The 26,660-nt window shown below is 39.1% G+C and overlaps 1 protein-coding gene across 8 annotated transcripts in view; it reads left to right on the plus strand.

Moving 5' to 3' along the window:
* The window catches only part of SRCIN1 (SRC kinase signaling inhibitor 1), a 309,886-nt gene that overhangs the window by 132,185 nt on the left and 151,041 nt on the right, over positions 1-26,660 (plus strand). The window contains exon 1 of one of the 8 annotated variants that reach the window (XM_087713549.1): positions 11,809-12,354. The exons of the other annotated variants lie outside the window; for them this stretch is intronic. The gene's annotated coding sequence lies outside the window, so the exon portion shown is untranslated. Of the gene's footprint in view, positions 1-11,808; positions 12,355-26,660 lie in introns of those variants that run through there. 8 annotated transcript variants of the gene reach the window in all.

Genomic DNA, 26,660 nt, shown 5'->3' on the forward strand with positions numbered 1-26,660 from the left:
ATTCATTCTGCTATTATCTCCTTAAAGAATTTAGCATTGTGGCATCGTGCCAGTCATCCTTCAGATTTTTAGAAGAGTGATAAAGTTGCATTTTTTCAGCAATTGTAACTGAGAACACTGTATGGCAAAAACTTAATGGAATCAGATTGATCTCTGATAATATAATGAGTTGAGACATAGGGGAATATCCTGAGAAGCAAAATATATGGAGCTTGTCCTTCTTGAGTTCAGTTAGCATTCAGTTTACCATTCAAAAGGAAATTCTGCTGATGTTCATAAGAGTCAGCTTTGCTCTAGCTCAGGGGTGTCAAACTCGCATCGTCGCAGTATTGTCATGTGACTTTTCCCCCTTTCGCTAAACCGGGCATGGGTGTGGCCAGTGCACGATGCAACCAGCCTGCAGGCTGCAAGTTTAACAGCCCTGCCCTAGCTGGTTTTCCCTTCTTTCCCTTCTGCATCACAAGGGATCATCTGTCATCAGTGGTCATGATTCAAAAGAAAAGAGGAATGGCAAGGGCATTACTTTCACTCTAGATAGATTCTTGCCACCCAATGTTAATGTCATTAATGTTGATTTTAGTGCTGATAGTGACGTGCATTGTGTCTAGTTTGGAATGAATGTTGTTCAGCATATTTGTAGCATTTTTGTGTGAAATAAGAAATTGCAGAAACAGGTTGAAACCACAAGTCTTTGACTTAGATTTGCAGAAAGAGATAAGTTACATCCCCAAACTGTGTCTTTTTGGTTTATTTACCAGCCTTTTTTATGTATAGGAATATTGCAAAATTGTGTGGTATTGGCACTAAAGTTTGGAAGACAATTGTTTAGCTATTGCATTGAGAATTATTGAATTTTAAAATTATTTTTTATGGTAACGCATATTACGGCATCTTTGTAAATAAACAAACAGTAACAATCTGTCCAAAATTCTGAATAATAATTCTGAATAATACTACAAAACAATAATGAATGGCTTACTGATTTTTAGGATAAAGAATTATAACAAGAATGTGAGTCCTCTGAATCTTGGCTGATATGAGAAATATGATTAGAGAAATCCACAAGGAGTCTGTATTCAATTGTCCACAACTTACTGTTTTTAGGAAATAAATGAATGGAGCAAAATAATAACCACTGAATCAGATCATCTTGTGTTATAGCAAAATCATTAAATTTTCCAAAAAAATTACATTGTACACTTTGTAGAATACATTGAACCATTTTGGTAAAGAGATTTAGAATAACATTCCTAAAACTTTGCCAAAGAACATTTCATCTGGAGATTATTTCTTTTGTTCCTTCCCTTTTTTTTGAGAAGAATCAATTAATGGATTCCAAATCATTAGGATGTGGGACATACTTGGACTCAGGAATTTCCTCCCCCTATCTCCAGTACTTAAAATAATGATACTGGAGGATGGATGTTTTCCCTATATCCTGAGTATTGGTTATTTGAGCCAGTGAAAGCTCTTAGTCCTGAAGGAGCTTTTTCTCTGGAGTGTTATAGCTGAAATACTTTGGAGTGAACTGGGTATGTGTTTTACAGAGGTTGGTTGAGCGATACAGCCTTTTTATGACAGCTAGGTGACCCTGAGCACTGTTTACTAAACTGATATATATGTATATATTTTCTGAGACAGAACAGAGTGTTCCAGCCATAGCAGAGAATAATAGAATAGGTTCACACTAGACTAATTTCTTTAATGATGTTAAAGAATGATAATGATATTAAACAAATCATAACTGGCTGGGTTAATACAACATATTAAAGGTTAATTCTCTCTTTTTTTTTGCATGCCACAACACATAAATACTAAGCATTCTAGGGAGGCATCCTCATAATATTATTTCTATGTCATACGAAATCAGGTGCTGACACAGCCTAGAGCCATCATTTGTTGTTCTGGTTTTGAAATGGTGCTTTCCTTCTTTTCCCAACATAGAATTTTCCACGTAGACCCTTTGGGAAAATAGCCTTGGAAAATAATGGTCAGAAATAGCCATTTACCCTGTTTCAATTGGCTTGGCAAGGATTCTGTCCTTGCCTAATTACTGGGCACTGTGCCTTTCTGGTCATTCTGATTTTGGCAGCCAGAGACATTGGATATCTCACTTGTGCAACTTGTTTTTTCCCCCTATATGCTTGGACCTGAGAATGTTAAGTCCACAAAAGGCCAGATAGGTAGGAAACCAAAGTTGAGATAAGAACATTGTCTTATCAGGGGGTAAAACAGTGTGCACTTCATCAGGCAAACAGAATTTTAAAAATACATTCATCCCTTAAAAGGACAGCTTCCATGATAGTCCCCATCTCCTGCCCAATGCAAATCAGAGGTGGGTTGCTACCGGCTTGGCCTGGTTCTACCAAACTGGTAGTGGTTTTTGGTCTGGGTCGCAGAACCAGCAGCGTCTCAGGCTGGCCATGCCCCCAAACCGGTTCCCTGGTGTTTTTCAGTAATTTTTTCATGTTCTGCGCAGGCACAGAAAAATTTATAGTCAACTGTGCACACACATGCAGTGCACACAAAGTGCACATGAAGTGGACCGGCAGCAACTCACCTTTAATTTCTTAGTAGCAGCTTTGAAAAAAATGGCTGGAAATTGCCATTGTAAATTGCTATCTCTCAAACTGCCCTGTCTTCTGAGAAATTGAGAGATTTCCAGTGGGGAAGAAATCAAGACATAGAACTGGCCATTCACAGGTCAACCTCATCATGATAAAAAAATAATAATCAGGGAAGCTGTTTGTGATTGATTTTCTTGACAGTAGATGATGCTGGGTGGTAGAAGGAATATCAACTGTTGCCCTGAGACAACAGGTAGTTCTTTTTTTTAACAACTGTCCTGTTTAATGACTGAAGTTACAACAATACTGAAAAAGTAATTTTATTACTGGTTCTCACTCTTATGACCATCACAGCAACTCCATAGTCTTTTGAGAGTTATGTTCTTCATAATTGCAAGCGTTTACAGCAATCACAGTGACAAAATCACAAATTGCATCTTCACAGTTGGCTTCTGACAAGGAAAGTCAATGAAGAAGCTGCTAGAAAAAAACATAAGTTGCAATCACACAATGTCTCACTTTATGATCACATTGCTTAGTGATGGAGTTGCCTGTCCCAATTGTGATAATTAAGCAAGGACTATCTGCATTAAATTTTGTGAAGGTAGGAACACTCCCTCAATGTATTATTGAGGTACAGTAAAGATTGTAGAAGCTGTTATAATGTTATCATATATAATGGCCATCTCAATGAGCTTGTCCCCATATTATGGTTTTAGCATTTTGCTTAACTTTTGCATGCTAGGAAGAGTGTAAAAATAACTTATATTCATTCATACATTTTTATATCCTATCCATTCATAATCTCTCTGTGAGTGAAAGGATGGACGTTTTTAAAGGAACAAAAAGGGCCAAACAGATAAATATTGTACATTGTTGATATTTTATTTATTTATTTGGAAATTTATATTGATATTGCTGCCTATTCGCACATGGTGACTCAAGGTGGCTTACAAGAATATAAAACCTTCTATAAAAACAATAAAACTAATAAAAGAGAGAATTATATAATAAATTAATAAAAATAATGTAATAAAATAACCCCTGTGCCGGTGACAACACATAATACGAGCGATTTAATCTGCTCCATCCCAGTCTGGGATCTCCAGGCCCACTGGAAGAACCAGGTCTTCAGCACTTTCTAGAAGAGTGTTAGAGTGGGGGACATTCTAATCTCTGGGAGAATGATGTTCCAGAGACAGGAAGCCACCACGGAGAAGGCCTTTCCGGTTCCCAGCAGGTGTAACTCCTTAGGGGATTGGACCCACAATATTCCTTGCCTCCCCTCTCTGGTGGGTCAAGTAGATGTGACCAGCAAGAGACGGTCCTTCAGATAACCTGGTCCCAAGGCATGAAGGGCTTTAAAGATGGCAATCAGCACCTTGAATTGCACCTGGAAGCAAATCGGCAACCAATGCAATTTTCGCAGGAGAAAATTGCATGTGCACACCGAGGTCTGCACAAAACCAAGTGGGCCACTGCATTTCACACCAACAGGAGCTTCCAGATGTTCTTCAAGGGCAGCCCCATGTAGAGTGTTTTGCAATAGTCAAGACAGGAAGCGACTTATTCTTAGTTTCCATTCACCATTTCTGCATATATCAAGGATGAATTTATTCATTCTGCAAGAATAAGGATGGTGCTTTCTGAAAGAAAAAGGGAAGGAAGGAAGGAAGGAAGGAAGGAAGGAAGGAAGGAAGGAAGGAAGGAAGGAAGGAAAAGAATTATCCTCATTTATAATTATGTATGCCTGTATATACAGAAATATGTATCTATTTATTCATGAATTTACCAGTTGAGCTAAGGGAAACAGAGACTATAGCCCCAGAGTCGAATTCCACATAGACTTAGAGACACTTTCTTGTTAAAGATAAAAGTAACAAATGAAAAAAAAATCTGCTCCAATACAAAAACAAATATAAAAACAAAACACAAATGTAAGATTAGATCAGCCAGCAATGTCAACTCAAAGCAAATAGGTACATAAGACGTTCAAGCTGCTACAGATTTGTATCTTCCTAGACTCAAAAATTCACAGGGATAGTGACTAAAGCTACGGAATAAAGACTTTCCTGCTACCGGGTGGAATGACTATGACAGATCTAGAAGAAACATTAAAGGGCAAAGACATCACACTGACAACAAAAATACGTACTGTCAAAACCATGGGTTTTTTCCCCCCAGTTTTAATATATGACTGTGAAAGCTGGAGCATAAGAAAGGCTGAACAAAGAAAACTGAATGCTTTTGAATTGAATTTGAATACTGGAGAAATTTGTTGAAATTGGTAGAAGAAAAGGAGAAGAAAGAACACAAGATGAACAAGTCATTCAATATTAGATGAAACAAAATAAAACTGCTCACTGGACACACTAATAATGAAGATAATGCTTAAACATGCTAATGCAGATATAAGAGTCATTCATGAATAAAGGTCCTGATGCTTACAAAAATGGAAGGCAATCAAAAACAAGTCTGACAGATGGCACTGTAGATAGATACTATCACTGAAGACACAAGCACCAGTTTATAAAAACTTAAAGAAGCAGTGACTGATAGACAATCCTGGCAAAATGTCGACCATCTGATCATAAAAAGAGGTAATAAAATGAACAGGGATGAACTCTGCTTTCTTCCCCAGACCTGTATATTAGTCACTAGCTAGCTTTTGCACTGCAGTCCCTTATAAGAGACAGTGACTTTCAGCAAAGCCTTCAGGGCTACCGTAGTTATTTATGTGTTACAGATTTGGGGTCGTCGCATCTGTTTTCATCCTGTATCCTCTTCTTTCTCTTTCTAGTGGTCTCTGTTGGGTGGAGGAAGACACACAAACTTACAAGTTTCATTTAAAATTTAAAAGCCAATAAACTGAGGACAGGTTGAATCTGTAATTTGTGAGGTTTTATGTTGTTTGGAGCATGAGGTAAAGGTTCCCCTCACAAATATGTGCTAGTTGTTCCCAACTCTAGGGGGTGGTGTTCATCTCTGTTTCAAAGCCGAAGAGCCAGCACTGCCCAAAGACGTTTCTGTGGTCATGTGGCCAGCATGACTAAACACATGGAACACTGTTACCTTCCCACCAAAGATGGTTCCTATTTTTCTACTTGCATTTTTACATGCTTTTGAACTGCTAGGTTGGAAGAAACTGAGACAAGTAACTGGAGCTCACTCCATTACGTGGCACTAGGGGTTCAAACCGCCGAACTGTTGATCTTTCTGATTGACAAGCTCAGCATCTTAGCCACTGAACCACCACGTCTCTTTTAGAGCATATTCATGGCAAAAAGCCTAGCGCTCTCTGAGAAACCTAACATATTAAGGATATGACATGAAGCGCAACTTGATAAACTTGGTAGGGAGTCTAAAGACAGAATTTATAGGGAAATGATACACAGAAATTATCAATCACAGCAATCCAACTGAAGTGCAAACATATGTAAAATAAGTACAGTGACTTGCTCAATAGAAATGATAGATACCAAAGCAGTCAGGTTAGCAATGCAGCATTAATTAACATGTACAGTGGATAGGAATCATTGTCTTCAAACCCACTACTTGATGAACTATAACTCAGAGATAATCACCTTATAGCTTTCATTGGCAATTCCTTTGTTCACGAATGGAAAATTTAAGATCTGTAATGGAATGTCCTGATAGACTGAAATGGTCTTCTAATCAAATTCTAGAAGTTGCCATATTTGATGTTAGATTTGTATTTGTATTGCTTTGTTTGTTTGATATAGAATGCATGAGATCATTTTAGGTCAATGGTAACATATATCTGATTAGAGGATAAGCAGTTGAATTAATACTTATGTACTGTAAGAATGTGGTGTTTCTACTTCTAGCCCCGGATATGAATTTAGGTTTGGGAAGATTTGAGAAGTACTGGGAGAAATTCTGCATCGCAGTATTAACCACCCCTATCTAGGGTTGTTCCTAGCTGTAAGCTAAACCAAAGTTCAATCTGAATTTTGGCACTTTGGAAGTTGCTTAGTCCAGATTATGACCACCAAGGCAACCATTGGGCAATTCTGCTGCTGCTGCTGCACACACACCCCTTTCACTGAGTCATCACTATCTTGCTCTGTCACTGGGCAGGCATATGGAGTTGTTTTTTGGGGGGGGGGGTTGCTCTCAAATTTCCATTTCACTTATAAAATGAAAAAATGATAAAAACCTACAGGGCTACTATATTTCATATCACCCAATATTTTTCATATCCATTGCATTATTTGAACAATAATCCCAGGGAACAGTCCTTGAGGGGTCTATTGTTTCTATAATGAAAAAACAGAACTGTATAACACAGAGAGACAATAGTCTTATTGTAGTACTATAAGACTAATCACCTTCAGGGTGTCAATAATGGGAAGGATAGGCAAGGAAGGAAGGAAGGAAGGAAGGAAGGAAGGAAGGAAGGAAGGAAGGAAGGAAGGAAGGAAGGAAGGAAGGAAGGAAGGTCTGGCACAAATCTGTATACAACCAAATAGGTCTGAGGTCTGTATAAAAGGACCAAAGAACCTCAAAAGGAACCCCAAACCCTGCCTATGCAGACTTCTAGATATACTGGAGCAAAATTGGTTTGTGGGCCAAGAAATAGTTAAGCCCCATTTGGAAGAGCTTTCTCAAATGAACCTTGTTAACTTTTTGAATATAAATTAATTGTTATTATTCACTCCAAGGGAGAATATAATTTGTGATACTGGAACTGCATTTGTGCTAACCCTGATGGCTTGACCAGCACTGGAAATTAAGAAGTTTGGGTCCATACAAACCTCAGAATATATAAATCCTCCTTCTGTCTATAGTGGTTATTGTCCTATCTGAAAAATGCTATACAGCAGCAAAAAATGCTGGGGGATGGGGGTGGGGATGTCCATAAGAAATGCTTCTTAAAAAGAAGTGTGGCACTTACATTGTATGCTTTTTGATGCCAAATTAAAGACTTACCTGTTTTGCTGACGTTTTAATTTGAGAAAACCTTTAGCTTACAGTGTGCTTTATTGTATCATTAATCTGCTTATGTTGAGGATTTGTTTATTGATTTATTACAGCATTTATATACCTTCAAATTCCAAATGGCTCCAAGCAGTTTGCAATTATAAAAGCCTATACAGAAACATAACAATGAACACATTAAAAAACATTCTTCCCATTCCTTAAAAAAATCAAGTAAAAAAATCAGAAGAGAAACTAAAAACAGATCTTCAGCAACTACACAGTTAAAACAACAATGAACTAGCAGTTAATCTTACAAAGTCCAACCAAACAATATATTTGACCTATTTGCTGTTTATTAACCTGAATCCAGTAGATGAAGCTGATTTACAAATATGATAATTAAATTGGTCAAACAAATTACAATATAATAATTCTGTTAGCTGGAAAACAGACTGGATTTGGCAAAAAAAATTTTTGAGTCATTTTATTAAGACTTATAGGCTGCCCTTCTCCCTGAGGGGACTCAGGGCGGCTTACAATCATAAGGGAAGGGTGTGCAGCAACAAGGGACAAACAATAAGTGACCAAAAATAAAATAGTAAAACCACAACATGCATTCAACAGTCAGCACTCGGGCGGGTAAATTGGAACCTATCCCCAATGTTCGACAAAGTAGCTTGGACTATCAGGATAGTTACAAAAATTCTCCACCTTCCCCCCAAAACAATTTCATTAAGTGTTGGGTGCATACAGAGTAAAATGAAGTAGTTGTATTGTTACACTCTTCTTTGCAGATCAATATAGTTTTTTTTAGAGTCCTGAAATTAATTTTTTCTCCATCAAATTTTCTAATGAGCAGTGTGCTGAAATCACAGATAGAATATTGAAGAGAATTCTGGGAAAAGTGTAAATGAGATGAAAATATGGACTTTATAAAAGGTTCCTGCTGTTTGGTGGTCATTATTGCTGAGACAAGTTTTTTCTTGAATATACTATCTTCCAGTAGGGTGCATCACAACTCTCATATTTTCTGGTCAGCATAGCCAACTGTTAAATTACATTATAGAAATTATAGACCTTGGTGTTCTCTGAGATTGATTATCTTCTTGCAGAAATTTAATTACACCAGTGTACTGATGATGTTACCTAGTTTGGCAATGAAATGTCTGCAAGAAAGCACCCAAGTGAAAAACTCCTCATTTCAACCCTGAGCTACCAATATTCTCCATTATCAGAACTGTAAATTAGAATTGTATTCCAGAAAATGTAGAAGAAACCAGACTAGGGAAGACAGCTCATGATTCTGTAATTTGACCAGCGATTACTGCTGTTGGAAGGTGAGACATAACAGCAGCAACTCCAGTGTAGAAATGGAACTCTGCCCATTCTTTGTGTATCTGTACTGCAGGGAAATCCTTACTAATGGTGTCAGAGCTATCTTTCAGGCTCTTTGACAGTGTTTTTTTGCACTGAACAACCTCTAGTCAACCTTCAGGAAAGTTAACATTCCATCTAGAAAGTTTCAAAAACATTTGTTTAATTAGGGGACTAGACTAGACTAGATTTTTGTTTAATAAAGAGAAGACAAGACTAGACTAGGCATTTGTTTAATTAATGAGGAGACGAGACTAGATAAGATTAGACATTTGTTTAATTAATGAGGAGACTAGACTAGATGAGACTAGACATCTGTTTAATTAATGAGGAGACTAGACTAGACTAGACTAGAGCAGACCAGACCAGACCAGACCAGACCAGACCAGACTAGACCAGAATAGAATATTATTTATTGCACAAGTGTGATGGACGCACAAGTCCCAACAATATTGAAATTACTACTACACCATGTAGTTCTTTCTGATGTTTTTCATTAAAAAACTACTTGACTATAAACACAATGCATCTCCAATTGGAATGAGTGAGATTCTAATTTATGCGCTGATGTCCTGGTGGTGAACCAATCAAAGCTAAGAAAAAAGAAAGAATAGAAAAGAAAAATTGAACAATTGACAGTTGAGTTGCCCATTAAATTTGGCACTAATTTTTTGGGAAATTAGATGCAGTTGCTTTGATTAGATTACTATATGCTAACCTGAAACATCTCAGTGTGTAAAATAACCTGTGAGATGTCATTTCTCATATCACCTCCAACGGTCAGCCAAGCTAGAGAATTTGGAGAATTCAAGTGAATTTTGCTAGATTGTACAACAGACCAACTTAACTTTTTATGTAGCTATAAGCTAGCTATAACCTAGCACCACCTCTTGATGCGGGGAAGAAAGAGAATGCAAAAGCTGGCTTAAAATTCAATGTTAAGAAAATTAAGACCATGGCGTATGGCCCTCTTAATTCCTGCTAAACAAATGGGGAAGAAATGAATGTAGTGACAAATTTTATTTTCCTGGGCTCTAAGATCACCACAGATGGAGACTGTAGCCAAGAAATTAGAAGACGCTTGCTTCTGGGGAGGAAAGTTATGGCAAATCTAGACAGCATCCTAAAAAGCAGAGATATCACCCTGCCAACAGTGTGTATAGTCAAGGCTATGGTTTTCCCAGTTGCAATGTATGGCTGTGAAAGTTGGACCATAAGAAAGAGCACCAAAGAATCGAGGCCTTTGAACTATGGTGCTGGAGAAGACTCCTACAAGTCCCTTGGACTGCAAGGTGATCAAACCAGTCAGTCCTAGAGGAGATCAACCCTGACTGCTCTTTAGAACAGTGTTTTTCAACCACTGTGCCGCGGCACACTAGTGTGCCGTGACATAGTGTAAGGTGTGCCGTGGGAAAAACACTTTATATATAGTCAATATAGGAACAGAGTTAAATTTTTTTAACATTTTCTAATGGTGGTGTGCCTCGTGATTTTTTTCATGAAAAAAGTGTGCCTTTGCACAAAAAAGGTTGAAAAACACTGCTTTAGAAGGCCAGTTCCTGAAGCTGAAACTCAAATACTTTGGTCACCTAAGAAGAAGAAAGGGCTCACTGGAGAAGAGCCTAATGCTGGGAAAGATTGAGGGCAAAAGAAGAAGGGGACGGCAGAGAATGAGGTGGCTGGATGGAGTCACTGAAGCAGGAGCTCAAATGTACTCCAGAGGATGGTAGAGGAACGTTGTCCATGGGGTTGTGATGGGTCATACATAACTTCGCAATGAACAACAACAATCTAGCATATTCCTGAATATGTTCATCGTAATATTTTTCAGTAGCTACACTGTACATTAAAAAAAAAACCTAAATTGTACTTAAATGTATTGTATAAAATCCAACCATTGAAGACTGGTTAGAAAATTTTATTTCCTCAAAAAGCCCTGTTAGACTATGCTTTAATGACATATGTGAGCCCCCATATTTGAAATTCAGACTTGGATCTTCCTTGGTTCATCTGTTAGTCTATCCCAGAGATCATGGCCTTTTGTCCGATATTCTGGGTCCTGCGTACTGAGCCCCATCGACCTGGATAGACATTTATCTTCAGATGAAGGGGCATCACTCTCATGTGTGTCTTGTAAATTATATATGGTAGATTTTAAATAATTAATGGTGATGACCAAAACACCCATCACCCATATCCCATTGCCTTGGATTATTTGGACTTTTCTTCACAAGAAATATATTTAAAGCCCTTAATTGCTCCAGGAAAAAAACATCCTGCATCTGAAATCTCTGAGATCTTGTACAAATCTGTGGACGAAATCCTGGTTTAAATTTATAGCCATGTGCGTGACTGACTTTAGAGATTGAGCATATGGAGTCAGAGATGGGAGGTCAGGGAATGGAAGCCATGAATTTACCAGTAGTGAGGAATGGAAAGGGTTATCTCTGTATGGGGAAATTCTAGTGAGCCAGCGAATGGCTTGCATCTTCCTCAGGCGCTGCGTATGCAGAGTGGAAAGACTCACGCCTTGGCAGCTGCAGCAGGACTTGGGAGCAGGAGCATGCCTCTCTTTTCCTTCTCCCCCTTAATGGCTGGACCCTGAAGATTCTCATCACTCTGGCGGATTTTTCATTTGTTTTCTTTCGTTCCCTCCTGCAACTCTCCCCCTCAATACAATTTCATGTCCTGCAGCAGGGTTCTCTCTCTCTCTCTCTCTCTCTCTCTCTCTATCTATCTATCTATTTGCCTCTTGCTTCTTTTTTTTCCTGGTCCATTTCTAGATGATCACTCTGCCTATTTTTCATGCTCTGCTGAGTGCTGTTCCCTCCTTTTCATGGCCCAGCTGCCTGTCTCGCTCTGCCTTGCCTCATGAAGATTTATGGAACTGCAGTAATAAACTGTATTTGAGCGATCCTCTTTTCCGATAATCTTCGGGTGAGCGCCCAACAAGGTGGGTGTGATTTGAGCAAGCCTGCCATCATGTCCAGCTTGGGACCCCTCCCCATTGTGGTGTCAGCAGCTAGTGAGGTACTGGCAGCAGTACGGACCTAGCAAGGTTTTCTGCTCTCATTTTGAAAGGAGAGAGGAGCTTTACCAACCTGAACTGCCTTTGCTGCAGGATCACATTTTCTAAGGCAACTATATTTCTGTATGTGAGGAAGGGGCTACCACATCTCTAACCCAGTGACATCCTCAGGTGTGTCTTCCACCTAAGGAACAAAACCTCCATTGCAGGTAGAAGGAAAATGAATGGATGAATCAGAATATATGGACCTGAATGCAACACTTGCTTCAGTGAAGTCCTTTGATGCATCTCTGTTTCTGGAAGAATTTTGTCTTGGCATTGGTTTGGTTCTGATCCTGGTTGTGACCTAAGGAGTCTCTGAACATCCAAGAAAAGATCTTGAAAACTCTTGGAGTGACACTGTTCCAGCTCGCTTGGAGCTCCTCCTGAATTATCCAGAGGGTAAGAGAAAGGAAATCTTTTCATTAGTCAGCTTGTTTGGGATGGGGAGAGGCCTTTTCTGATTCTATGTTCATTTTTGTTCCTCTTCTCTCCCCATCACTACATCCATCTGATTAACTCATTCATACTTCACTGCTACTTTTGTCCCTGGTTGCACTAGACAAATCTGTTTTGCCCTAGACCTCTTGACCTCCCCGTGAGAGGTAATTAATTGCTAGGCAGTTGCTTTCTCCACCCTTGTCCTGGTTCAAAATGGCTGCTTGGACAAAACCTGGTGGGACAAGCAGGGGCAGAACTTCTTCATTGTGGGTCACTGACCATTGAAATGCACAGTTTATAACAGAGTTTATAGCATTCAAATAGAAATCTATTAAAGAATTATGATTAAACTAGGAATAAATAAAATATACTACAAAATACTACAAACAGAGTGCTAAATGGTCAACCAAATCAGATTATAAAACTAGAGGTTGCAAAAGAAAAAAAAACATACAATATTCAATTATAAAATGGTGTAGTCATAATTAATTAAAAAAAAGGAATTCGTGGCATGGCTTAATTGAACTCTAAAGAGCCTTCCTTCTCTAAACTCCTAGTTCAGCCAGTCACATGGCTGAAGGACATTCCCACCAACCAAAATCCTAGAAGATGATACTGATCTTTTTATTTCATCTACATAGCAGTGCTGATATCACCCTATTGTAAGAGGAGGATCCCTATTTTCCTTTATACACATACCCCACAATGACCCTTAGCTGAGCAAGAGTTGCTGTAGGGCAAATGTTTGACATTATATCTGGGGTATGGAGGTTGCAGGTCCATGCATATGAAACAATGAATGAGGTCCTTCTGTTTATTTAAGCTTTTAAAAATGCAAAGCTCGGGATTTCTTTTTGGTATAAATGCTTGTTATTAAAGAGGTTAAGCCCACCATAATGGGAGAGAAACTGGGTTGAGGGTCGGAGCAATTCCCTTCCAGGAAGGAGGGAGAGAGGGAGGGAGGGAGGGAGGGAGAGAGAGAGAGACTTCCCATTTTTTTTTGCTCAAATTGCTTCTGGCATTACAAACAGAATCTCAGCCATTAGCTACTGAGAGAGAAGCTGTGGGTGTGTGTGTGTGTGTGTGTGTGTATGTGTGTTGAGGATATTCTATAGACTGGGCAGAGCTTCAGGCAATTTGCTATTGTTCAGAGAGCAGGATGGAAACCCGAACAGTTTTTGGCAGGTGAAAAGGATGGGGGAGGAGAGGTTTGCAGTGATAGAATCCAAGTGAAAAGGTAGAGTTCAGGAACTAAATTCAACAAATTACAGAGAGTTGTACTGTGGCTTTGAAATTTGGCTAGAGAAGCAAATGCAGACCATGCACCCACATTTTAGATTTTGCCCATACATTGAGCATATTTCTGCCATCATCAGTTTATCGGATTAGCATGTAATACAAGCTTTTCTTGATCCAGGAATATTTTCATGCTTCAAGCAGAAAACCTAAGTATCAGTGTTGTCTTTCTTCCCAGTAATTAACAAGGAAATAATCCCATGGAAACCCCAGCAGATTGTGCTCCATCAATCAATTCTCTCTACTACTTTTAATTGTGACATATATTTATCTAATGAGGAACTGCTATTTTCTGATGATGTGTAAATGTATCAGATAGTCTCCATAGAATACATGTATGTAATCGAATATACACCCACCTTTTTAAAATTCAAGTTTTCGTGTATTTTCACTAAGCTATATAATTTAACCAGATACCACATCTTTACATTTATCTTAATGTACAAATGACTGGGGCATTACTAAGAATGTTGAAGTACAGTGTCATAGTTTAGAAGTTAAGCTAGGACAATGAAGGAATAAGGAATCAGGTTAAAAATAGGAAGGAATCAGTTTATAAACCAGGTTCATGAGTTCTAGTCCTACCTTAGGCACAAAGCCACCTGGGTGACCTTGGGCCAGTCACTTTCTCTCTCAGCGATAGGAAGGAGGCAATGGCAAACTATTTCCAAAAGCTTTGGTAAGAAAACTTAATGGACTTGTCCAGACAGTTAATTAAAAACAATACTTCCCACATCACTTTTAGTAGCAGTCCAACAAAGGAGAAACTTGTAGGACTGGCACTGCTAAGGTTTCCTAGTTTAGGTAATGAAACATCTGCAAGGAAGCAACCAAGCTCATAGACCACCAGGGATTCTTCATTAGCAAGCCAACATGCAGACACACCTGCCTTGAGGATTGAAACTGACCCCGGATATGGCCCACAGCACGCAGGTCACCAACATTTAAAAGGGAAATGCAGAAGTTGCCATGAAATTAGACCTGTAACATTGTGGGTAGAAACTGGAAGACTTCCCCAACACTAATCATTAAGGTCCTGGACTTTAATATTGCTATGAGGTCATGGTTGCTATCATGCAGAGTGCTGTACACTCTCTCCAACCTTGGGGGTTCTCCATCTCCACCCATCTTCTGATGAACTCCTTGCTGCTGAGTTTCATGGAGAAAGCTTCTTTGTATGGCTACTTCTCACTGGACTGGGCTAAACTGAAAGCATTTCTTTTCTCTGCAAGATTGCCTCCCTATTCAGTTTGCCTCCCCAAAAAATTTCAGGGAGAGCAGTAGCTGATGATGAGTCAGGTTTAAAAAAAAATAGCTGAGACAGAAAATAAAAGAGGCTTTATATTTTTATTTTATTTTTCTATACTATATTCTTATTTTTTCTTTTAAAATCTTTTTTATCTTATTAACTTTTTTGCACCTTCTATTTTTTATTTTTTAGTTTGCATTAGTATATTGTTGTAAATTGTAATCTTTAATAAGATTAGTATTAAAAAAAATAAAATAAAAAAAGGCTTGTTGGAATGAAGGGGTTTTTTTTTTCTTTAAGGAAAAAAAAAGACTACAAGAAACAGCATCCTGTTGTGTGGTTTGCACAAATGGCCTTTTAAAACTAATTCTCTTTAGCAGTCAGGAGCTCTGGCATGTTCCACTACTGAAGCGTGTAATTGGAGAAAAGGGAACTGCATATGGATTGGAGTAAAAGGGAAAGAGAGAAAGCACTGAACATAGGAGCAATGCAACATGTGTGCCTAAATAGATTCCTAAAGGCAAAATGTTGTAACTACATCTTTTTCCCCTCCTTCACTCCATTCTTAATTTCTAATAGGGTAAACCTGCAGTCATTTAAACCACTTGAATAAGTTGTACTGAACTTGGTGGATTTTCGAAGTAGAGATTTTTAGGCTTGCCCTTTTAATCAGTTGCATTGTGAGATGGATCAGTACTACTATGTCTTGAAATGCTGCACTGAAACCATTGCTAACCTTGGTGTAGAACAAACGCCTGGCTCCAGTGATACCCTCCAGTGCACTGTGATGCGGTAGCTCCAGCCATCTTGTGCTTCCTGACATTCATGTATGCCAGTAAAATGCTCAGCAATCAGCCATTTGTTGGGTGGATAGAAAAATGACTCTAAATTATATACCATGGAAGTGGGATGGTGTGGAACAGAGCTGCACTTTTTTTAAAATCATTTCTGCACATGCAATAAATATTTCCTAAATCTTTCAAAGCCATTCTGAACAGTGCATTTGTGCCATTCAATGCTTCAAAACGTAAAACTGTTTACAGGCTATTAATTTCATTTCTATCTTGTAAAAAGAAAGCAACTTATCAGTATAAATCACAAATAGGAATCTGAATTCTATTATCTGTATGAATCAGACAAAAGTGCCTGTGCTCTTATTTAATGCTTTTCATTCTGTTATGATACTTTTAATTTTATTGGGTTTTCTTAGCTATATGGGAAAGGGATATTGTTAGACAACAAAATTCTCCCCTAACTAATGGAAAAATGCTTTCTTGCAAGATTTCAGGAGGCATTTCTTACAAACTTTCAACCATATTGTGGAAGCTGTAAGGGTTGACCTTAAGCAATACAAAAGGTTCAGTTCTGACATGTTTAATTGATATCTATGGGTCACACATTTTTATGTTTGAAATTTAAAGAAATCATAGAAGAGCCAATTTCAGTTGGTTTACAGTATAGTGAAAGGAGTAACATTTTTTTCTCTCCTATGATTTTGCCAGTGAAATCCATCAGATCAACTATACTGAAGAGAAGGGTAATGGGGATATTTCAGTATCAGTAAAAGGTAAAGGTTCACTTCGCACATACGTGCTAGTTGTTCCCAACTCTAGGGGGCGGTGCTCATCTCTGTTTCAAAGCCAAAGAGCCAGAACTGTCCAAAGACGTCTCCATGTGGCCGATATGACTAAATGCTGAAGGCACACAGAACACTGTTACCTTCCCACCAAAGGTGGTTCTTATTTTTCTACTTGCATTTTTACGTGCATTCAAACTGCTAGGTTGGCAGAAGCTGGGATAAGTTATGGGAGCCCACTCTGTTATGTGGCACTAGGGATTTGAACTGCCGACCTTTCTGATCAACAAGCTCAGCGTCTTAGCCACCGAGCCACTGCGTCCCCTTCAGTATTTTTAGGAGAGGCAAATAATTCTTATGGGGACTGTTCTTGCCTACTACTACCTATTGAAAAAGGTGAGAACCAATTGATGGGATTTTGTTTCATGTCATGATGACGGTGAGTCGGCATGACTGAGAAAGTCTTATGATAGAATTCTGGGTTTGGAAGAAATTCTAGACCAATTCCCTGCCCAGGACATAAATTCTCATGCTGTCCAAGATAAAAATAGTTGTCCACCTTTTACTTGAAAACTTCCAGAGATGGAACTATTGTTTAATAGCTTTCACAGTGAGTTCTCTTTTTTTCCTCTTGTAGCTCCCCCTGTGGAACTTCCACCTCTTGAATTTTGTTAGCATGTCCTGTACTTGACGACTGCTTCATGTGTCCCCTTAGCAGTGGTGGGTTCTGGATCCCATTGCAACGGGGCCTGGTGTCCACCACATGAATGTGCGCAGCACGCACACACACAGCGCACGCATGCTTCCTTACCTCCTGCGACACTCTGCAACACCTCTGTGACGCTCTAGCTGCTCAGTAGAGCGTTGCACAGGCGCCGTATGCTCCGTGCAGGTAAACACCGAAGAGCTCAAATACCGATAAGGAGGGCAGGCGGGCGGGCCCTCCAGAGCACCGTACCAGGACGGCACCTGGTGCTCCTGGCAGGCACTGGTACAGCTGTACCAGGGCGCACGGGTTGTAACCCACCACTGCCCCTTAGTCTTCTTTTCTTTAGCTTATTAAAACTTCCTTCATTGGATTTAACCTCCAAGCCCTTCTGCTCTTTCATCACTCTGTGCCTCTTCCAATTTCTCAGTGTATTTGTATTGCAGCAACCAGAACTAGATGCGGTATTCCAGGTGTCTAGCCAATGAGACATTAAATATCTCAGAAATATCACTTCCTATCATGAAATATCTCAGAAATATCAGAATTCAGAAATATCTCAGAAATATCAATATGAGACAGAAATATCACTTCCTCTCATGGCATTCTACCAGTTCGGACTGGCTTACCCGATCTGGTAGCGGAAATTGTGGGTGGCCCCGCCCACTTGCCTGGGCTTTACTGTATCCCATTTAGACCTCTTTTTCGCCCAAAAGAAGGCTGTGCAAATGCGCAGAGGTCACATTTGCGAACCTGTAGGGAAGGCAAGTGAATCCCACTCCTACTTCCTATGTTCTTGACACTATAATTCTGTTGATTCAGCAAGATCGCATTAGCTCTTTTGCAGCTACAGTGTAGTGGGGGCTGATGTTTAATTTGTGGTTTGCAAGACATTTTCATAAGTAATATTGCAAAGTCAAGTACCACCTATCCTATATTTGTGCACCTCTTTTCTCCATCTAAGTGTAGCGCTCTACATTGCTCATCATCAAATTCTACATTTTGGGATAGCACCAATGTTCAAGTCTATCCTTTTGGCTTTCAGAACAGACAATAAGCTTAATGGAATAGATATTTTGTCTTCTGCCTTGTATTAATGCAGTAAAACTGGTTTTATAATAATTAGAATGATGTACAATTAAGGATGCAAAGGTGTGTTTCCCTGAAATAAATAACACTAAAATATTCAGTTTCATTTTTTAAAAAAAAGCATCTCTTTAAAAGTAGAGCTAAACATATGGCTTTGTCCTTGTGAATATTGGGACCACTGGAATATTGTTGGTTCTAGTGGACGTTTTTAGACAGGAACCACAAGTATCCCAAAGCATTGCACATTGTAATGCTTACACACTCCTCTTTAAGCTGCTAGAAATGTGTCGGCGATGGGTGGCTGGAGGGGGGGTGGGGAAAGAGAGCAATCTGCCATTTTCTTTAGAGCCACTAATTATTGTTCTTCACTAGTTATATGCAAAAAATTCTAAACAGCAGTCATGGAAGGGATCTTCAGGGAAGGGTTAATTTACATTTTGGGGGTGCAAGGAAGAGGGTGGTAAACCATATGCAAATCCTGCAGTCACAAAAACTATTTTTGGCAATGGAGCAGAAAAAAAATAGTGCAGATGTTTTTCATTATGCAAATGAGGCCTGATTGTGGACAAAATTGCTTTAAAGCATCAGCAGAAGTGGCAATCATTTATCAGAGATACCAACGCCTTTGCTGGTTCTGGCAGTTCTAAAGCTCCCAGTCTCTCTGCCTCTTCATCAACTGTCTTTTCTCTCAAAATGTGCCTTTCTGCTCTACTGCCCAAATACATCTGTATCATCAGCATCTTTTGTCCGCTATTGTGTACCTGCATCAAACACACACACACACACCCTCTTTCTAGATGCTAGCTATGCATCTCCCTCACTCCCTCCATATTTAGTTTGTAACCTCCTTGGGGGCAAAGAACTGTGTCTTTTTTTGTGACATTTAGCCCTAGTAGGGAGACAGTAAAAAGGTAAAGGTTCCCCTTGCACATATGTGCTAGTCGTTCCTGACTCTAGGGGGCTCATCTCCTTTCAAAGCCAAAGCTCAGCGTCTTAGCCGCTAAGCCACCGCATCCTTTAGGGAGGCAGTAGGTAAGAGAAGTCCTTCAAACTGCACCATTTTCATGTCACTAAAAAATAGAATTCAGGACATGGCTGTACAGCTAGGCTCTGACTTCATTTTCAACTATAGCTCAAGGCAGAGAGCAGCCTTATACCATAGTATTTGTGAGTTACTTGGGAGGATTATTTGGGCTAATACGTGCTGTTATTCTTCATAATGCATAGCTCCAGGAAAAAATGCTACAAATTGCACACAAAGCATATCTTGTAGGAAGAGGTTGTTATAGTTTAAATTCTGGATTTTGTCCTCTTTGATGAAAAAAGGGATGCGGTGGCCTAATTATGAAGCACAAAAATGTACATAAATGAAAAATAGATTGATCTGGTCTTTCCATTTGAGAAGGCACTCACCCGCTTTCTCATGCATTAGCGGGTTATTGCTAAATGGTCATTCACATAAAGGGTAAAAGTAAAGAACTTTATTAGGGAACATTATTGCTTTCCCTCACATTATCCTGCCTGTCATAATGATGGGCATTTTGCTAGCAATACTAGTGCTATTAATCTAACCATGATTCCTTCCTTTCTAATTCCACTTCTTTTATTTCAAAATTCACCCATCTCTTCCCCAAACATGTCCAGAGATAATTGTGTAGGATCAGGCCAAGCATACATTAAATTCAGCATTTTACCACTGAAAATGATCAGCTAGGTGTCCTTCAAAGACATTATAAGCTGTGTAATTGTTTGTATTTTATATTGTTTGGCTCCAGGGATTTTGATTACTTCTGGTTTCCACTTTAAATGCAAAACATATTACATTAGTTTAGTAATAAACTCATTTGGAAAAGAGAGCCTGTCTAATATTGGCAGTTAAGGCATCAGGATAGAAACCAGGAGACTGTGAATTCTAGTCCTGCCCTAGGCACAATGCAGCTGTGTGATTTTGGCTAGTTATTCTATTTCACTCCTAGGAAGGAGGCAATGCAAAACCAGTTCTGAAATTTTGCCAAAAAAATGGCATGAGCTTCTCCACCAAGACTCAGCACTGACTTGGAGACACCTGAAACAAAACAACAAACAAAATAAAAGCACTCTTTAGGGATTTAACACTAACATAATTAGCAATTACGTTATAGAACCCCAGGGGCTGCCTTCTATAAAGTCAAACTTTGGGCCATATTTGGGTGTAACTTAGTATTGTTTACAATTGTTTGGACAGAATTCAGGCTATAGGGTTGTTTGTTTTTTAGTGGGGGGGGGGGTAGGATGGATAGAGATACACCTTTACTTAAGGAACAAGATGCCTCTGCAAATATTTAACAAGGAAATATATTTTCTATAGGAGAGCAGAGCAAATACTTCTTGCATATAAATATCCTGATTTTGTCTTAAACTGCCTTTGTCTCAGCAGCTTAACTTTAAAAAAAGAGGAGTCTTCTTATTAATTGGCTAGAAGTCAGAAATGCTAATCTGTTGCAAATCATTCTAGAGGTTTACTATCAGGCCTGGATCTACTTTCTGCTTGCTGCTAGTTTATATTAACAGTAACATAAGACTGCTTGGTTCAGCCCCCAAATGCCATCTGTTAAACCTGAATGCACACAAAGCATGTGCTAATCCTTCTTCAAAACTCAGATGGCTTGACCTCTTAGAAAAACATTCTTATCTTAGTTTAAAAATCTTATCAAAGAGGAGTCCATCATTTTCCAAGGCAATCTGTTCCATTCATATACAACTGTGGAAATTCTTATATTCGTTCTATAGTTACCTTTCTTAATGCTTTATAAATTTGGGGAAATCTGACTGTTTCATTCACCCTCCCCTCCCATTCAGTGTGTGATCTGCAAGTTCCCTGAAATTCTTTTCTGTTTTTGCATGTTGTTTCTCTGTGTGAGCGCAATTTCTTCCCATGAGAAATAATCTATTAAGGTTGTGAATTTTCTTTTATTGCATATGAAAACAAAGTGGAGCATTGCTACTGAACTTCTTGTAAAGAGTACAGGAGTCTAAAGCAATTTTTACAAAATAAAAAAGAGAAGGAATTACAACGCCAGAAGGCTAATAATGTCTTGGGTATAAGATACGTTTTTATTGTTCCATACAATTCAAGCTCATCTGTTACCAGATTTTATGTACCATCTAATCTTTATTCCAATTCAAGCCATTTCTTGTGCAGAAAACAGTCCCATTTTTGTTACTGTATATACTCAAGTATAAGCCTAGTTTTTCAGCCCACTTTTTGAGCTGAAAAAAGCCGCCTCGGCTTATACTCGAGTCAGTGAAAAATTTGCCCGAAATGGAGGAGAAAAAGGGGCGGGGCCATGCCGCTGGGTGACGCTCGTGAATGGCCCAGCGCCCCTGAGTTTCCCCTCCCTCTGTGTCAGTTTGCCGCGCAGCGTGCACCGCACCATCCCCCCTCCTCACGTTCTAATGTAATGCAGGGCTGTCTTACGATTCCCCTTCCTCCCCCTCCTGCCGCTCTGCAACGATGTCCCACCTCCTCCTTGTTATGGCAAGCAGCCACATAGCGATGTCCCACCTCCTCTGGTACAGTGATCCAATGATAGGAATCACTGTGCCGTGTGTCATAGGAGGCGGGACATCATCATCACAGCGGGACATCAGCATCATGAGGTGAGTGAAGTATTTCATTGACTACACCGGTATTGTGTGATAATAATTTGTTATGCAGAGCAAATTTTTACAGTGGCTACTGTATATTTAATGGGCACAGGCAGGCTGTATATGTTATTCAACGGGCAATGGCATTATTGGTATCTATTTTTATTTTTGAAATTTATCGGTAGCTGCTGCATTTCCCACCCTAGGCTTATACTCGAGTCAATAACTTTTCCAGTTTTTTGTGGTAAAATTAGGTGCCTCGGCTTATATTCGGGTCGGCCTATACTCGAGTATATACGGTACTTGTCGAGTCTTCAATTTTCTCTATCACTTCTTCAATGAAGTTTTTCCTGATTTATTTTGATAGGGAAGTTGATATCACACATTATTCTTTTTTAAAAATAATTTTTATTAAATGTTTTAATCTTTAAAAACAATAGGAAAGACACAGCAAAGAAAAAAACACAATAAGACAAAACAAAACACAGAACATACATAACAATATATAATAATTTTACAGCTTTCTATATCGGCTGTCCTTCTTAGCTTTTATAATTCTCTCCTGCATTGCCTTCCTCTCACTATAACCTTGACCTATAATGTAACATACATAGTATTAACACTTATAATAGTATTCATTATTTATATTTCCATATATTTGTATTCTCTATTTTCTGCCTTGGCTTCTGTTTTCTAGCCACTTGTACATTTTATTCCATACTTTATAGAAGTCCGAGTCTTCTCTTTCTTTTAGTTCTATTGTCATTTTATCCATTTCTGCACATTCAAGTGTTTTCCTGATTGTAGTTTCATCTGACGGTATATTGATTTTTTTCCAGTTTTGTGCAAAGGCAATCCTGACTGCAGTGAGTATGTGTATGATTATGTATTGAGATTGTCCATTTTTTGATCCAGTAGTCCTAATAAGAATGCTTCTGGTTTGATTTCTAGTAATTTCTTCTAACCACTTCCGAATTTTGCACCAGTACTTCCTTGTGATGGGGCATGTCCACCACATGGGATATCACACATTATTCAGTGGCACACTTGGATTTGTTGTTTGTCAATCCATAAAAGGTCAAGTGGGTTTTGCATATGATATCCACTTTTGCATGAAGAATTGTTCATTAATTTGGCATGTTTCCTTTAGACAATTAGCTCTGATTATAAAGCATATTTATCCTATTGTTCATATTTTTGGTGTCTATTGTATCACTATATTATTATATATTAGCTCTAGCCAAAAGCAGTCCTATTTTTTATGTCAGGAAAAACCATGCACGCTGTTGTCTCTTACTATATCAGGTTTATTTAGGAAAAATATTTTCAAATTTCATCAGACTAGATAATTGAACCCTTTAAAAAGGGAGGGGCAGCTAAGGCTCATGAATTGCATGTAGAAAGTTCTTGATCTACAATCCTTGATGGATGCAGCTAGTCCTCAGCTTACAATTCTTTGTTTAAAGACACTTTGAAGTTATAATGGCCTTGGCAAAAAGGATTTACAACTCATCCTCAAAATTATCCCTCTTGCACCAGAGGTGGTATACACTTACCTTCCCTACCAGCTCACAAATGTGAGCATGTGCAAGCATGCTCATGCCCAGATCCTTCCGTGCATTTGCTTTTGGCAAAAAAATGGCCTAAATGGGATGCCGTAGAGCCGGGCACAGGTAGACAGAGCCACCTGAGATTTCCGCTCCTCGTTTGCGTGATCCGGCCCCAACCGGTAGAATAACACCATTGTCTTGCACCACTTCTGTAGTCATATGATTGTAATTTGGACACTAGGCAACTAGCTCACATTTATGATCATTGCAGAGTCTTATAGTCAGATAATCACAATTTGCGAGTTTCCAGCTGGCTGCTGACAAGCAAAATCAATTCAAGATGCTGGATTTTGCTTAATGATTGTATGATTCACTTAGCATCCATGGCGTAAAAACAGTCATAAAATTGAGTCCAGTTATGTGAGGAGTTGCTTTACAATTGCATCAACTTACTATGGAAATTCCAGTCTCAAGAAACTAATTGTAGTTTGCCTAAATATTAAAGAAATATGATTTTAAGCAGCTGTTGTGCAGGACAATCTTATATAGTATATTGAAGACCATAGAAAAAAGGCACAAAAATCTTTTACTATACAATAATTTATACTCATTTCCTAGTTTTCATGTATGTGTTCTCTGATAGGCTTTGGGGGCTATGTATCCCTCAACTGTGCCTTTTGTATATGTGCTTTTATGTACAATTCTTATAATTCTTAAGTTTCCAATAAATATGCCCTTGCTTTTATCTTTAATTCAGGAAAATGCATCTCAGTGCAGGCAGGTTGCATTCAAGCAGCAGTCTAATTTTAGGAAATCTGCAGTGTCTCCTGCTGATAAAGGGGTGTGGTTACAGCCTTGCTTTTCCTACTGCTAGGAATTGCCTGCTGATCAGCTGAGTAATGTCAGAGAAATGGAGAGGGGGATAGAAAGTTAATTCTGCCTCCTTACAACTAATGTTGTAATTTTTGCTCATTAAGGTTAAGAAAAAAAAAGCTTTCTAACTGAGTGTATAGCAATATGTATATGATTTTATGCCAGGATGGGAAGGGTTAAACTCCCCCATGTGGTTTAGTGGATTGGCTCACAATAATTGAAAGGTATGTTGAAAGACATACTGAACATACATTTGAAATTCCACCTTCTCTTTCTCCTGTGTCCACATGCGCACTGTCAGTTGCTTCATAGCAATCATTAGAATAGTGAACCTCTAAAGCAGAGGTAGGTAATTAATGTTCCCATGCAACAGTGGTGAGTTGCAGGCAGTACGCCCCGGTACGCAGCAGCCTCCGTACCGGAATGGTGCTTGGGAGGGCCCTCCCTCCCTCGTTCCTTACCTGTATTTGAAGGAAATGGGCCATCTGTGCAGCGTACGGCACCTGTGCAATGCTCCGCCGAGGAACTGGAGCATTGCAGGCGGTGGTTATGCATGCGTGTGCTGCGTGCATGCCCGTGGTGCATGCCCGCCTCCCATTGCAGTGTACTGGTTGCAACAGGAGCCGAAACCCATTGCTGCGGCCAAATTAGAAACTGGGACTGTTGTGGAGGCTAAACCAATAGAGCTGTGAAGGTGTGTAGGAACACACATGAATATATGTAAATTGAAAAAGAAGCAGTTGCCTTCAAAATAAAAGCAAAAAATAAAAGCAAGAGCCAAGGTGGCGCAGTGGTTAAATGCAGCACTGCAGGCTACTGCTAGATCAGCAGTTCAGCGGTTCAAATCCCACCGGCTCAGGGTTGACTCAGCCTTCCATCCTTCCGAGGTGGGTAAAATGAGGACCCAGATTGTTGGGGGCAATATGCTGACTCTCTGTAAACCACTTAGAGAGGGCTGAAAGCCCTATGAAGCGGTATATAAGTCTACTGCTATAATACAGTGTAATGGACGCATGGTGTACATTTATTTACATTTGATTTCTAATTTCTAATTGATCTCACATGGGATGGACATGGACAGCCAAAGAGGCGGAGGTGGCCTGGGAGCCATAAAATTCCCAGATCTGCTCTAAAGCCTCCTCCCTTTTCTCATAGCCAATGCAATTTTCTAACTTTGAAAAATAGACCTTTCTTGTAACCTATTTCAGTTCTGGAATTTGACACTTGCATCTTCTCTAACTTAGGTGCTGTTGGCAATGTGTGTGTTAGTGGACTACTATCCAGGATATACTTTGCTTTCTGAAGCTGTTTTCTTATCCATCCAACAGTCCACTGCTTCTGCTGCTTCTAATTTTTTCCCTTGTGAGCATCTAGATGCCAGTTTTAGAGTCATCTGGGCCAACTGGCATTTCCAGAGTTAATTCTTGACAAAACTGCTTATCTTGTGAGAATAGTTTTTAACAAATGGCAACAGCACAATCACTTCAGCCACAGGGAATGAACCAAGTCAAGAGCAATTCTTCCTCTCTATCTAGATTGTGATTTTATCTTGCCACCTTTTTATGAATGCTTTCATTCGTCCTAACTCCATTTCTGAAATCTGAAAAGGAAAAGCATCTATAATCCAGAAAAAGTAAATGCAAAAAGAAATGGCTGTCATTTTGATGTTTACAGAAAAAGTGAGGGGAAAAGAAATTGAACAATTGAGAATTATTATTCTCAAATAAATGGGGCGAAGTGGCTCAGCGGTTAAAAAACTCACCTTGTCCATTGGAAAACTGACAGCCCAGGTTCAAGACACGAGCACTGTGTGATGGGATGAGCCCCCATTATTTGCCCCTGTCCACCTAGCAGTTTGGAAGCATGCAAATACAAATAAATAGGTTCCACTTTGGTGGGAAGATAACAGTATTCCATACGCCTCAGTGTACAGTCATCCTGGCCACATGATAGCAGAAATATCTTTGGATAACTCTGTCTCCCTTGGTTAAGAATGGAGATGAATAGACAAAGGAGCTGGGCATGATTGGACAGGGAAAACATGTACCTTTCAAATAATAATTGGTAAACAGATTTTTGTCTCTGACAAATAGATGTGACAAATTCATTATTATTTGTAAAATAGTGCTCAGGATTTTACAGGATTTGCAGGATTCCACAGCTCCGTAGTATATTTTTTAGAAACACATTAAAATGCAATCTGTAATAGAATTCAATTTAATGAAAACAACATGTTGACAAAAATGTGTAGTTACAAATAGTTAAAAGCAAATTAACTTGAAGGACAACTGTCAGGCACAA

This window comes from Thamnophis sirtalis, unplaced genomic scaffold, assembly GCF_051295495.1.
Source record: "Thamnophis sirtalis isolate CommonGarterSnake01/CBP01778 unplaced genomic scaffold, rThaSir2_p1.2 scaffold_4, whole genome shotgun sequence".
Lineage (NCBI taxonomy): Eukaryota > Metazoa > Chordata > Lepidosauria > Squamata > Natricidae > Thamnophis > Thamnophis sirtalis.